Genomic DNA, 12,411 nt, shown 5'->3' with positions numbered 1-12,411 from the left:
CCCGGCAGCTCCGGCGGCGGCTGTGGATCTGCCCTTGCTGTCCCCAGGATTGCAGCTGACTCTGATTTTCCAAGCGCCTCGTAACTCACCTCCCTCCGAGCTGCGGGAGCTGCGCCGAGCCGAGCCAAGCTGAGCTGAGCCGAGCTGTGCTGCGCTGAGCTGAGCTGAGCCCAGCTGAGCTGTGCCGAGACCAGCCGTGCCACGCGAAGCTGAGCCGTGCTGAGCCAAGCTCAGTTGAGCTGAGCTGAGCTGCACTGAGCCGTTCCCGGCTCCCACGCGGCCGCCCACGCTCCCTGCCCCATGCAGTGCTCCCCAAAACGCACCTCGGAGGTTCTCGCTGTGCCCGGAGCGGGGTGCGGGACAGGAGGGGGAAGGTGCTCGGCTGTGAAACCTCGCTTGCCAGGTACCTGCAGGTGAGCCACAGGTGCCAGTGCTGCGGGTCCCCGTCCTGGGAGCTCCATGTGCTCACCCCATCGTACTAGCACGTGCCGGCCCCGTGCCAGGAGCCATGCCCTGGAGCAGCCTGGTGACCTCCCCGACCAGGGCTCCAGGGCCACTGGCCACCAGTGGCAGCCCCGACAACAGCGCACCCGCCCCCGGCATCCGCAAGTGCAAACCAGCACATTATGGCCCTCTCCTCCCCCACCCCAGAGAGGGCACAGAGGGGGCTTCCTGGGCACACAGGACCCCCCTGCTCCCTGAGCACCCCCGGGACAGATGCTGACCTGCCTGCCCGTCCCACACCCCAGCCAGCTGCGGGGCACAGGGAAATAAAAGGGCCAAGAATTGGCTCCCATCTTTTGGGGGAAAACCCAGCATTTCTTGAGCTGTGCTCAGGTGGCTCTGCCAGCACGCTGCGTCCCCGCTTGCTCCACAGAGAGGTTTGGGTTGGGATCTTGGTGGACCTCGGTCTTGATGGCTTCCAATTGACCAAGGGAGAGGTTCTGCCTGCTTCACTCTTGCAGGGTGCACCTATTTTACTGGGATCTGCTCCTGCAGGCAAGGCTGAGGCCGGCCAGCGCGGGCTCATTCCCACCTTGGATGCTCTGGGTCTGCTTTACCTGGGAGGGACAAATGGGTTGGGGGACCACTGAGCACCAGCAAACTCATTGCACTGGGGGGGGGGGTCCGCTTGCGGGGCTGCAGTGGATGTGTCCATCAGTGTCCTGGGGCATCCGACCGTGCCCAGGGAAAGCGCATCGGTGTTATTCTCCTCTCTGCCCCCATGAATTTCTCCCTCTGGCTCCCCCTTTCCCCGCCAGCCTCCCTGAACGTCTCTCCCCGCCGCTCCCATCCAGCACCACCACGTTTCATTCCCAAAGAGTTAATGATTCAGACAACGAAGGAAACGCTTCAGACCCCTTGGGCCTCGCCACAGGAAAGCAGGAGTAATAATGGTTGGGATCACTTTAGGTTTTTTTCTAATGCCAATACGAAATAAATTGAAAAATTACCCATAAAATGCAGGTTTTCAGCATCTGGCTCAGCCTTACTTTCCATAAACAACCAAGCCCACAACATGGCATCCCCATCGTGGATCTACGTGGGCTGGGGGGCCCGTGTGGTGGCACCATCTCGGCACGGGAGCTGAGAAAAATACGGACATGGGAATGGCCAGTATCTCCGAAAGCTGAGAGCTGAGAAAAATACGGACATGCCAGTATCTAGTGATGGATGGCCACGGCCGCGAGTGCCCGGCTGGGCTCGCACCCTGGCAGGGCTCATGGCAGCTCCTCGCCCCGCAGAGGGGCCAGCCCAGCTCCCCAGGAACTGATTGGGAATTTTCATTGTCCGGACCTGGAAGGAAAATGCTGTGCAAGGGCCAGGGAAGCGCCTCATCCCGGTCATGGTCTCCGGCTGCTGGCGCGAGTGAGCGCATGTCGGAGCGAGCCCTGCCAGGGTGAGCCCCCTTGCAGGAGGAGCGCACTAATTAGGTGGCTTTCATTAGCACTGGGTCCTCGGGGATGGCACGTGGCAATTTGCTCAGCTCATCGCTGGGCTGTGCAATAGCGCAGAGGCTTTGCCAAGGCCAGCAGAGCTGCCAGTCCCGGGTCGCTGCCGGTGGGTGCCAGGTGTCCCCAAGGGAGCAGAGAAATCCTCTCATTTGCCTTAATTTGGCTATTTATGACTACTCCTCTGAAAATTGCAGTGGGAAGGGATGATGTGTTGTCCGCTGATTAGTCAGGCGCCTGTTACCCCTCTGTTGTGCTTGGAGGCATTTCGGGGGGCTGCAGGGGGCGGGGAGCCCGGCTGACGGTGCCGGGGCGGCAACCATGGTGACTCATGGGTGATGCCGGGGAGAAGCAAGGCTGAGCCTGCGGGCGCTGCTGGCAGCTCCCGGCTCCCTCACGCAGCCCCGCTCCACGCCAGTGCAGAGGGAATGAAATGTTCTTCGTCTGTCTTCCAAAGGGAGAAAGTGTCCAGGAAGATAATTTGGAAAGTTTGTTTGACACTTGAGCACGCTTTCATCTTTGGAAAAATCTTGGTGACCCTCCAAGGCAGCACCGCCTGCTTCCCGGCACGGCCGGTGCTCCTGGGCACACGCCCGTGGCACCACCCCAGGGGCCGTTTTCGGGGTGCCTGGGGCTCCGGTGGGGATAGCGTGGTCCCGCCAGGGCCACAGGTCAGCCAGGGATGCTGGAACAAAGGATGCTGGCACCGGGATACAGGCACCAGGGATGCTGGCACCAGGAATGCTGGCACCAGGGATGCTCCTGGCCAAGGCAGCAAAGTGAAAATGAAACGGCTGGAGCTGGCTGGCAGTGGGGGGAAGGAGACAGCAAGGGGCAGCGGGACGGAGGGAGCCCCCGGACGAAGGCAGGGTTTTCTCCCCAGGTGCAATGAGCTTCCTGCAGCCGCGAGGGCTAGAGCGGTGGCCAGGAGGGATATCTTCTCCAGAGCAGGGGCCCTCGTGCATCCCAGGCGATGAATGTGGGTTTGATCAGGGGAGGGTTTGAGCGGATGGTAGTGGATAAGGAAGAAAAATATTTGGCATTCCTCTCCCATCATAACAAGCCCAGATGCTTGGACGGTGGCAGCCCGCTTCCCACAGGAATGGAAAGTCACAGCCGCTCCCCACGCCAGCTCGGCAGAGGCCCTTTCCCCTGCGCTTACGAAATGCCGGCTCCACCTAACGCCACACCGCGGCCCTCGCCGGGCATCCCACGGCATGGCCGCTTCCGTCACCCGGGTCCCCAGCGGTGGCACCAACCATGAACCGTACTCCGGGGGAGGCAGAGCTCGGAGCTCAGCAGATGCGCAGGGAAACTCGCGGGGAAAGGCCAAACTGCAGATTTACTGCCCGTGAAGGAGCCTGGTGTGGCTGGGCGCTCCTCCCCGCGCCGGCATATTGGGAACACCTGGGCCGGCACAGCCCCGCGAGGGAGGAGAGCTCCGACGAGGCCGGTGCCACGGGTAGCTATAATGGGAAGCAGCTCCCGCTTGGCTGGAGCTGGTGGGAGCAGCTGGGCTCTGCACGGCAGGAGGCAGCTCCAGCCTGCCCGGCAGCCCCTCTTGCCACCTCCCACGCTGGCACACAGAGTTGGTGAGGCCCCTCGGTGCTGGGATGCCGTCGGTTCTCCCAGGCAAGGAGGATGGCGTGAAGGTGGCTGACTTCAGCACTGGCGTCAGCCAAGCGTGCTGAGCAGCCTGCGGCATGCTCACGGCATGCTTGCGCTCCTTCTCCTCCTCCTGCCACGCTCCAGCTGGTCCTGGGTCTGTGCCACCCACCGGTCCTGCTGCTCTCGGGGGGATGCAGCACCCTGAGAGGTTTAAGGTTTGCCTTAAATCAAATCCTTCATCCCGGAGAGAGCACTGAAGCTCCCACTCCCCTCCTGCCAGCACGGCTCCTCCGGCTCAGCTCCGGCCCCAGCCACCGGTGCTGCTGTGCAGCCTCCGAGCGCTCCAGCTGCCAAAACAGAAGCAAATCCCAAAGATGGAATTGGTGTCGAGCGGCACCGAAGGCCGAGGGGCAGCGGGAGGAGGAGAGGGAGCAGGGAGGACGAAAGGGAAGACGAGCGGCGAGGTGGGAGGGAAGGTTTGGTGTCGAAACCGAATTCCTCCTCTGTGCCAGCGGAGCAGATTTCCAGTGTTTATTTTATCTCTTTAGTTGAGCCCCTTTGAGGCAGAATATATTAAATGGCTTGACTTTATATAATGGAAATAATTGAAACAATACTCCTGCTTCCCAGCCGCAATTTGTTGTGATTTCAGCCAAGAGTGGCCAGCCTCCTCTAGGTGGTGGGGACAGCCGCCGCCGTCAGCGCTTGTTCGCTGGTTATTGTTGACACATGTCAGCGTCGCCTTCCAATTTCCATACAGCTGTCAGAGCGGGAAAAACACCACGGCGCCTTGTGCGGCACGGGCTTGGCGCCGGCCGGCACCGACGGGCTCACCAATGGACTGCGGGAAGGGCATCGCCCCGGTGCTGGGGCTCATCTGCTATAACGGGGCTGGTGGTTATGGCTGAGCCGGGATTTCTTGGGGAGAGGTGGCATTTGGGCAGTGCTCGCAGGTAGCCGGGAGATGGGGATGGTGGAACAGGGCGAGCCCTGGGAGGAGGGAGGACGCGCTCGCTCGCTGTGTGAACCATCGTGCTTAGACCTCGGTATTCACTGGAGAAGGCGAAAGAAGGAGATGGACGTGAAGGTTGGGGGTTGTTGAAGTTTTATTCAACTCCTCCCCAGCAGCGGGTGGGCATCGGGGCAGGGTCTCTGCAGAAAGCCCCCCCAGCCCTAGCATCCCCGCGGGCAAGGGCTCGCGCCGAGCGCCATCGTCGCAGCCAACATCAATCTCCGTCCCTCATGTGCCAGTGAAACTCTGCCATCTCTACTTGTCCACTGAGGAGCAGCTGAGCCTGATGGACAAAATAAGAACAAACACGATGGCGAGAAGTCCGCTGTGTTGAGCGGGGCCATAAACCCAACCTCCTGCTCCGCAGCACCGCGGGTGTCCTGGGCAGAGCTGACGGGAGGTGAAAATAAAAGCAAAAGGCAGAGGAGGTCTTCGGGGAACTGAGACACGGCGTAAAAATTGCTCAGAAATCTCTTCCTGCCATTGCAGCAATTCCCCCCCCGGCTGTGCGTGGTGGGGGCTCGGGGAAGCTTTCTCCAAGAAAAGGCAGGGAGGCGGCCTGCACGGTGCAGGGGCGGGAACCTGGGGCTTGGAGCAGCGGGACCGGGCTTTCGGAGAGCCTGGAAACCTGAAATTGCAGTATTTCTGCAGATTATTTTGCTGCCAGGGAGCCAGGATTCCCCGGGGGAGACGGGTGCTGCCGCCATGCCCACCGTGCCTCTCGCCCCGGGCACAGCCAGCACCGCTCTCCTGGCAAAGCCAAAGCATCGGCGACCACAGAGCATCCTCCTCTTCACTGGGCACAGCTATCAGCTGCCTCTGGCTTCCCTAGCAGTGAAAATCATGTGTTTGTTACTGGAAGGGAGCAAGCCAGTGGTATTTTAGTAGCTGGCCCTCTTCTATTCTCCTAAGAATCATTTATGCCAAATTCCAATTGAATTTCTTTTAATATTTGTGCTATTTAAGGAAACTATTGAGTAAGACAGATGGAAGCATCAGTCAGATGGATGTTCCTGGCTCCACGTGAGACAGCACTCAGAAGTCACGTCCTTTTTCAAATAATTTTAATGTGACTACATGGTTCCCTCTTGCACATAATTCCCCAGGAGGGTAAATCCTCTGACTCCAGTGCATGACTCTCACCAGCTGGAATTCAGCAGAAGACAAAGGCTTTGGGCAGGCTCCTGGTCCTGGATGGGGAAATTCCCCCTGGCAGCCGCAGAGCCCGGGGAGGGCTGCGGAGGCAGCCGCTGTGCACGTGCCGCCGGCGAGGGGACGCGGTGCAGAGGCTGGTGGTGCCCCTGGGCAGCCGGGGGCAAGTGGGGTGCCCATCCGGGTGCCCACAGGAAAGGCAAATGCCGGGTGCGCGGCTATACCTGCACCCCAGCACATGCCAGGGCTGAAAGCCCGGTGTCGGTGTTAGCATCGCCCGGCCGCCCGGCTGGGACTCGGCTGCCGAAGGCTGTGACAGTGTGTTTCCGTGTCAGAGCTTAGTTTTAAGCCATTTTGCTTAAAATCCAACCTCCCTGTGTCAGCTCTGGTCACTGCCGCGGGTCCTGCTGGCTGCAGCTGAAATTGGACCCTTAACAGCAAACCTGATGCCCGCGGACCTGCTGACAGCAGGATGCGATTCGTACCGTGACCGAAGTTGACGGCTCCTCTGCTCCTGCCTGCCCTGGCCAAAACTGCAGGGATGTGCTCATGCTTTGGACAGCAAGCCAGAAGGAAACAGCATGTCCTAAGGGCTGTCTACAAGTTAGTCCTTTGATGGACCCCACTGCGTTGGCACAGGGATGGGAAACACCCGGGCGAACGTCCCCAGGCACAGAAAGCTGCGGCGTGGCCGGCTGGGCTGTAGGGCTGAGAGCTGCCCCTGCCCTCGGCCACGCTCGGGGTCTGGGAAAGGCTTGATTTCACGCAGCCGAGTGGAGAAGCGGACACACGCCTGCTCCGCCATCACCGTAAATGCAGCCCCAGCCCTTGGCCTCATCATCATTGGCAGAGCCGCCCTGCATGTCCCCGGTCCCTGGCGCATCCTGCCCCATCCATGGGATCCGGGGCTTTGGGTCTCCCATGCGGACACGGGTCCCTCCTCACCTTCCCAGCCTTGGGCTCCATCCTCTCCCTGCTGACGTCCCAGCTCCTGGCCCTGGTCCCCGTGTCTGCCGGGCACTGCGTCCCATCCCCTCTCTCTGGCACAGCCTGGGGACGTGGCACAGCCGGGGCCAGCCCGGACCACGGTCACCAGCCCCGCAGCGGCTGCCAGCACCCCGGGGACACGGGGGCGGGAGCCTGTCACCGCCGAAGGGCTGGTAGCCGTGTGTCATGGTGACTTATAAAGGCTTTTCTCAGAATTAATAATAGGAGGGACACAAATTTTAATATTTCTGAAGTGAAAATAGAGTGATAATTGTATTTAGCCGACATTCAGGAAAATTATTACCACCTGGCAGCCCTGTTTGTGGCTGACGTCAAAGGGCACCATAAACCAACGTGAATTTTGGAGAGCACCATGAAAAAAAAAAGAAGGAAAGAGCAGAAATTGCGAAGGGCAGGCCTTTGTGTTAACAAAACCCCAAGGGTCAGGAGCCGTCCCGGGACGCTGGACGGAGCCGGTCCCCAGGGTCTGTTTGCCATTAGGAGAGGAGTTTTGCTAACACACAGGAGTGCCAGGGGATGTGGTCCCCACAAGTCGCTTCCTCCATTGCAGGCAAAGCCATGGAGAAGAATGTTCCCCCCACAAGTCGCTTCCTCCATTGCAGGCAAAGCCATGGAGAAGAATGTTCCCCTCTCCTTTTTCTTTTTTGTCAGCCTTTTATATCCTGTTTATGCCACTAACAAATTCAATTTTCAGGAGCTGGAATAAAGACAAAGTCTGAGCTGTTTGAAGCGCTGTTGGGTTGCGGGCAGCTCCCCTCTCGAAGCACACAGAGGAGGTTCAGCTTTGCCATCATCCCAAAAAGCGCCGAACCGCAGGAGCAGGAGGAAAAGGGGATCGGGGTGGGTGAGTGGAGCCAAAGCGCTGCCAGGGAGGGTGCCAGCGGGGCCGAGGCGGCCCCGACCCTCGCGCCGGCCCCCAAGCACCAGTGCCGCTGCAGCTGGAGGAGGGATGCAGGGGCACGGTCCCCGGCCAGTCCCCAGTGCCTATGGCTGGGCGCAGAGCCGCTGCAGCAGGCTCTGGCTCATGGAAAGAATTCTTCGCTTGGGAATGCGAGCAAAAAACATTAAATGAAGGAAAAATGTATGCCGCGCTGTGAAAGCAGAGAAAGTACATTTCCAAATATCCCGAGCCTCCTCCCTGCCCCGCATGCACTCCGGGCGCTCTCAGCGTGCCATCTCTCCTCCCCACGGCTCCGGTATTTACGGTTCCCCACCCGGGGGGACAGCTCTGTCCCAGCTCAGAAGGGACTGCGGCAGGGAGGGACGCCGTGACCTGGCGCCCTCGTCTCGACTGCTCCATCCATCCTTGCTCTTCCCGGGCTGTTTGTCCAACAGAGCAGCGCCAGCCACCCATCGCGGCGGTGAAGATCCAGCACCTTCCTGCAGGCAGAGGGACCCTCCTGCCGTGCCCCCAGCCCTGACCCGGGGATGCTCCGGGATGCAGAGGGTGAACCTGGTCCCAAGGGACCTGCTCAGAGCAGGCACAGCCCCTCGGGGACAGGGACTAAACCCACGTCACCTCTTTGCAGGAGGAGGGATGCTTCTGTGCTGGGCCATGCCCAGGACTCTGCTTTGGTTTGGCTTTCTCGGACCTCCCCAAGAACAGGGGTCCAGCGAGGGTTGCGGCGGTGCTCCCCGTGGGTGAGGATCTCTGGGGTCCCGGCACGGTGGCGCTCGCCCGTCGCCCGCCGAGGGCCAGGAGCAGGGCTGCGCCACGGCAGCTCGGCTGGTTCCAATCATCAGCGTTGGGGGAAAATACCATAATATTGCGATGAAAGAGTGATGTGTGGCATGGCCTCCCCCGGGTGCAAAATGCCTCCTCCCATGGGGAAAGGGGATAATTAGAGGTTACTGATGTTTTCGTCTCTTTAACAATGCTGGTTTGCTAATTTGAGCCCCCCCTGGAAGACCACACAGCAAACCCTGAGCTCCCAGCAGACACCCACCGTACCTCCCGCCTCTCCCCGAGCCTCTCCCAGCCAGTCCGGCCGGAGCGGGGCCAGCAGCTGCTCCGTGAACCGAATCCGCTCCGGCTCCACCGCTCACAGTTTCAGTGGAGACATGGGGACGTCCATCTGTCCCCACGTGGGGACGAGCCCCGGCTCGTGCAGCTGATTGCAGGGCTGGGTGCACCCAGGTTTGCAGCGGGTTTGGGGTGTGCACAGTCCATGGTCATCCCAACAGCATCGCATTGAGTTCCAGACTCAACCAAACAACTGGAGACCACTGAGACCACAAACAAATAGGATTTGATTTGATTTTTTTTTAACATATTTTTTTCCTGAAGAAGAAGGAAAGAAGAGAACTCATATTTCCCATTCATGCGAAAGGAATTTGCCAGCGCGCGGTGGGGAGAGCAATGCTGGGGGTCCCTTGGCCCGGAGAAGCCACCACCCTGCATCTCCAGTGACAAAGAGGGGCCGGGAGGTGCCTGGAAGGGGCGGCTCCACACCTGGACACCTGCAGAGGTGCACGGGACGGGGAGACCGAGCCACGGCAAAGGCTCCAGCTCCCTAAACCAGGATGCTGGGAAGGGGCAGGACGGCATGGCCAGGCCAGGGCTCGAGCCCCAGCGCTGCCAGGGTCTAAATGCAAAGAGGCAGTGGCTTTCAGCCAAGGCTTCAAGAAGGAATTTCAGAAAGTTCTTGGTGTGGCCTCTCTTTTCCTAGAACAGATCAAGAGCTGGGCTCTGCACTGCTCGGCAATCCTCTCCCTTCATTTTGCCAAGTTCCCCAGTGGGGCCAGAGGAGCTGAGCTGAGCTGAGCTGAGCTGAGGAGGTGTCAGCACCCTGAGGCTGGGGAGAGGGTCTGCACGGGCAGAGGGATGTGGTGGTCAGAGAGACCATCAGGACAGGACTTGCATTCCTGCATCCCTGCCTCCCCATATCCCTGCATCCCCACATCCCTACCTCCTCACATCCCTGCATCCCCGCATCCCTGCATCTCCACATCCCCACATCCCTGCACTGCTGCATCCCAACATCCCTGCTTCCCTGCATCCCCACATCCCTGCTTCCCTGCCTCCCTGCAGCCCTGGAAGGCTGTGCTGGTCCCAGTTTATTCAAACACTCTCAGTCATTCTTCCCAGTTGGACAGTGCTGCCGGTTCTCCGGTAGCATCCTACTGCACTGGACAACTTTGCTGTGCGCAGCCCCGGCATCTTCTCGCTCTCGAAGTTACACATTCACTGAATTCTTCCTTTTCCTAGTTATTAATGGAGAAATCCTGTCGCATAATTATTTTCCACATCAGCCACCCGTTCACTCCCATAGAGCCGGGAGGAGCCCAGCTGCTCCCTCCCCTCAGCCGCGCTGTGCTGGAGAGACACAAACCAGCCACTCCTGCCGACCCCGGCACGGAGGGCAGAATGGCTGCGTCGAGACCAAGGCCCCTCGCCCGGGGACGGGTGCCCTGGCACTGAGGGGGACCGAAGATTACAGAAGGGGAGCCCTTGTCCCCAGTCCCTCGAGCCCGGGGATGATGCTGCCCTGTTTTTGGGTTTCCTGCTGCCTCCCATCCCAGTGCTCCCGGAGCCCCTCGGGAGCACCGAGGGGTCCTGCAATTACACCGAGACCTCCGCTACCCCCTGCCCCTGGCCGGCGGCAGCAGCGCTCCTGCTGCGGCTCTCACCCAGACCTTTGCCGGACACTGGCACAGCCAGTGCACCCTCCCCGCCAGCGCCACAGCCGGGCCACCTTCCTCCTGCCCCCCTTCCTCCTGCCCACATGCCCCACGGGCAGGCTGCGGAGGGGGAGCCGTGCCGGAGAGAGGCAGGAGGCAGTGTGCCAGGGGTCCTGTGCAGGGCTGTGCCACGGACCTGGGTGCAAAAGCCCCCGGGGGAGCAGCAGCAGGAGGCCGGTGCCATCCTGGTCCCCATCCCCATCCCCAGAGCAGGGCCCTCCTGCGTGTCCGGGGGGCAAGGGCAGCTGCTGGGTGGAGTGGAGCAGCAGCATCAGTGCACGGCCAGTTCCAAATTTGCACCAGCCTGAAACAATGACAATGACAGTGGTAGAAATAAAGAGATGAAAAATGTGTCTGCGATTTTAATGAGCTGGAAACACCCAGTGCAGGGGACGGAGGGGCGGGAGGGAGGCTCCCAGCCAGCCATCGCTGCGATGCTGCACACCCCGGCAGCGAAAGGGGTCCCTAATGCTTCCAAGATGTGGAGCCCTTCACGGGGGGCAGCTTGGCTTTCTGCAGCAGTCGCAGCTCAGGGGAATAATTGGGAAGATTATCACGTTGGAAATTGTTCGCAGGGGAGGGCAGCTTCATATAGCCCGGCCGTGGGTTTTCATGTCTGCACCAAACAATTGCTCTGTGTTGGAAACGTAGACGGAGGGTCGGCGGAGCCCCATGGCCTCGTGCGAGGGATCCCTGCCCTGATCCGGCACCGGGAGCAAAGGAAAGGGAAAGGCCGGGTTGTGCGACTGGTGGGAACAGCCTCGGCAGACGGCCTTGTGGGGCGGCAGGTCCCGCTCCGGCACCGGCTTCGGGGCAGCCGGCCGAGTGCCTCCCAGCCCCGGGTGCGGCAGGGCCGGGACGGAGGGGTAGCAGGAGGGGGGCATCTGTGCCAGACTGTCCCTGGCACCTGCGATAACAGAGGCGGCAGTGGCTGGTCCCAGCGCCAGCTCACGGGTGGTCAGTCACCCTTTCGGGCTCTTCTCCTTTCCTCCCTGGGATTTTGTCCTACTTTTTTTATTTAAATTTTTTCATAGTCTTTTAAACACTGTAAAAATTTAATACAAAGGAAATTAAAAAACCCAGAGGAACTATTCTCAAAATAATTTCACAATCCGCACATATCCCTCAGCAAATTTAATTTGTAGGAAATAAAGAACAAAATACGACAATAAAGGGCTTCTAAACAAATCCTAATGCTTTACATGTGTAAGTGCAAATGTCGCGCCTGTGTGCAGGCACCCGGCGGAGATGGGTGGCGCGGGGGCCGGGGCCCGTGGCTCCGCCACCCCCAGCCTGGCCGGCCGGCGCTACCGGGGGTCCCTGCTCCCCCGGGAGCCGCTTGCAGGAGCCGGGGGGAGTTTTGCTGCCCCAAGCGCCACGTCAAACCACGGCCCCCGGCTGAGCACGTCCTCCTTGTGTCCCAGCAGCTCCAGCTCTGGCGGCGGTGCTGAGAGCACGTCCCACTTTAGCAGCACGGATCCTGCCCGGTTTGGGGCAGTTTCCTACCAGTTAATGGGGGAACCTTCAAAGGATGTGGATCAGCCCTGCCAGGGTGTCAGCCCCGCTGGAGGCTGCTCCGGGCACGCAGGGTGAGCTGGGGACCTCCTGCCTCACAGCGATGCCCAGGGCATGGCTTCCCGGGGGCCACCCGGCACCCTGGGGTCTTGGCAGCGCAGGGGCATGGGGGCTCACTGCAGCCCCCGTCCTCGCCGCTCCCCCGTGGGCACCCGACGTTGTCCGACCCTGCAAAGGCACCTCCTTCCCCATATGTTCTTTGTCCAGCTTGTGGCCCTGCCTCTCCTCCTCGCTTTTTTCCCCTTCTTTTAATAAACCTGGCACCTGGAGGAGAATTTTCCCTTTAAACACCCAGCCTCGCATTTTAGTGACTTTTATTCTGTGCCTTAATTGGCGAACTGGAAAAAATGTCAGTTGTTACCTACCATGGGCACACGTGTACCGCAGGCTGCAATGGCAGGAGGTGCTCCCCCAGCGCTGCAC

Source organism: Aptenodytes forsteri, unplaced genomic scaffold (assembly GCF_000699145.1).
Source record: "Aptenodytes forsteri isolate BGI_AS27 unplaced genomic scaffold, ASM69914v1 Scaffold422, whole genome shotgun sequence".
Lineage (NCBI taxonomy): Eukaryota > Metazoa > Chordata > Aves > Sphenisciformes > Spheniscidae > Aptenodytes > Aptenodytes forsteri.
The sequence above is the reverse complement of the archived record's forward strand: the minus strand, read 5'-3'. Positions refer to the sequence as shown.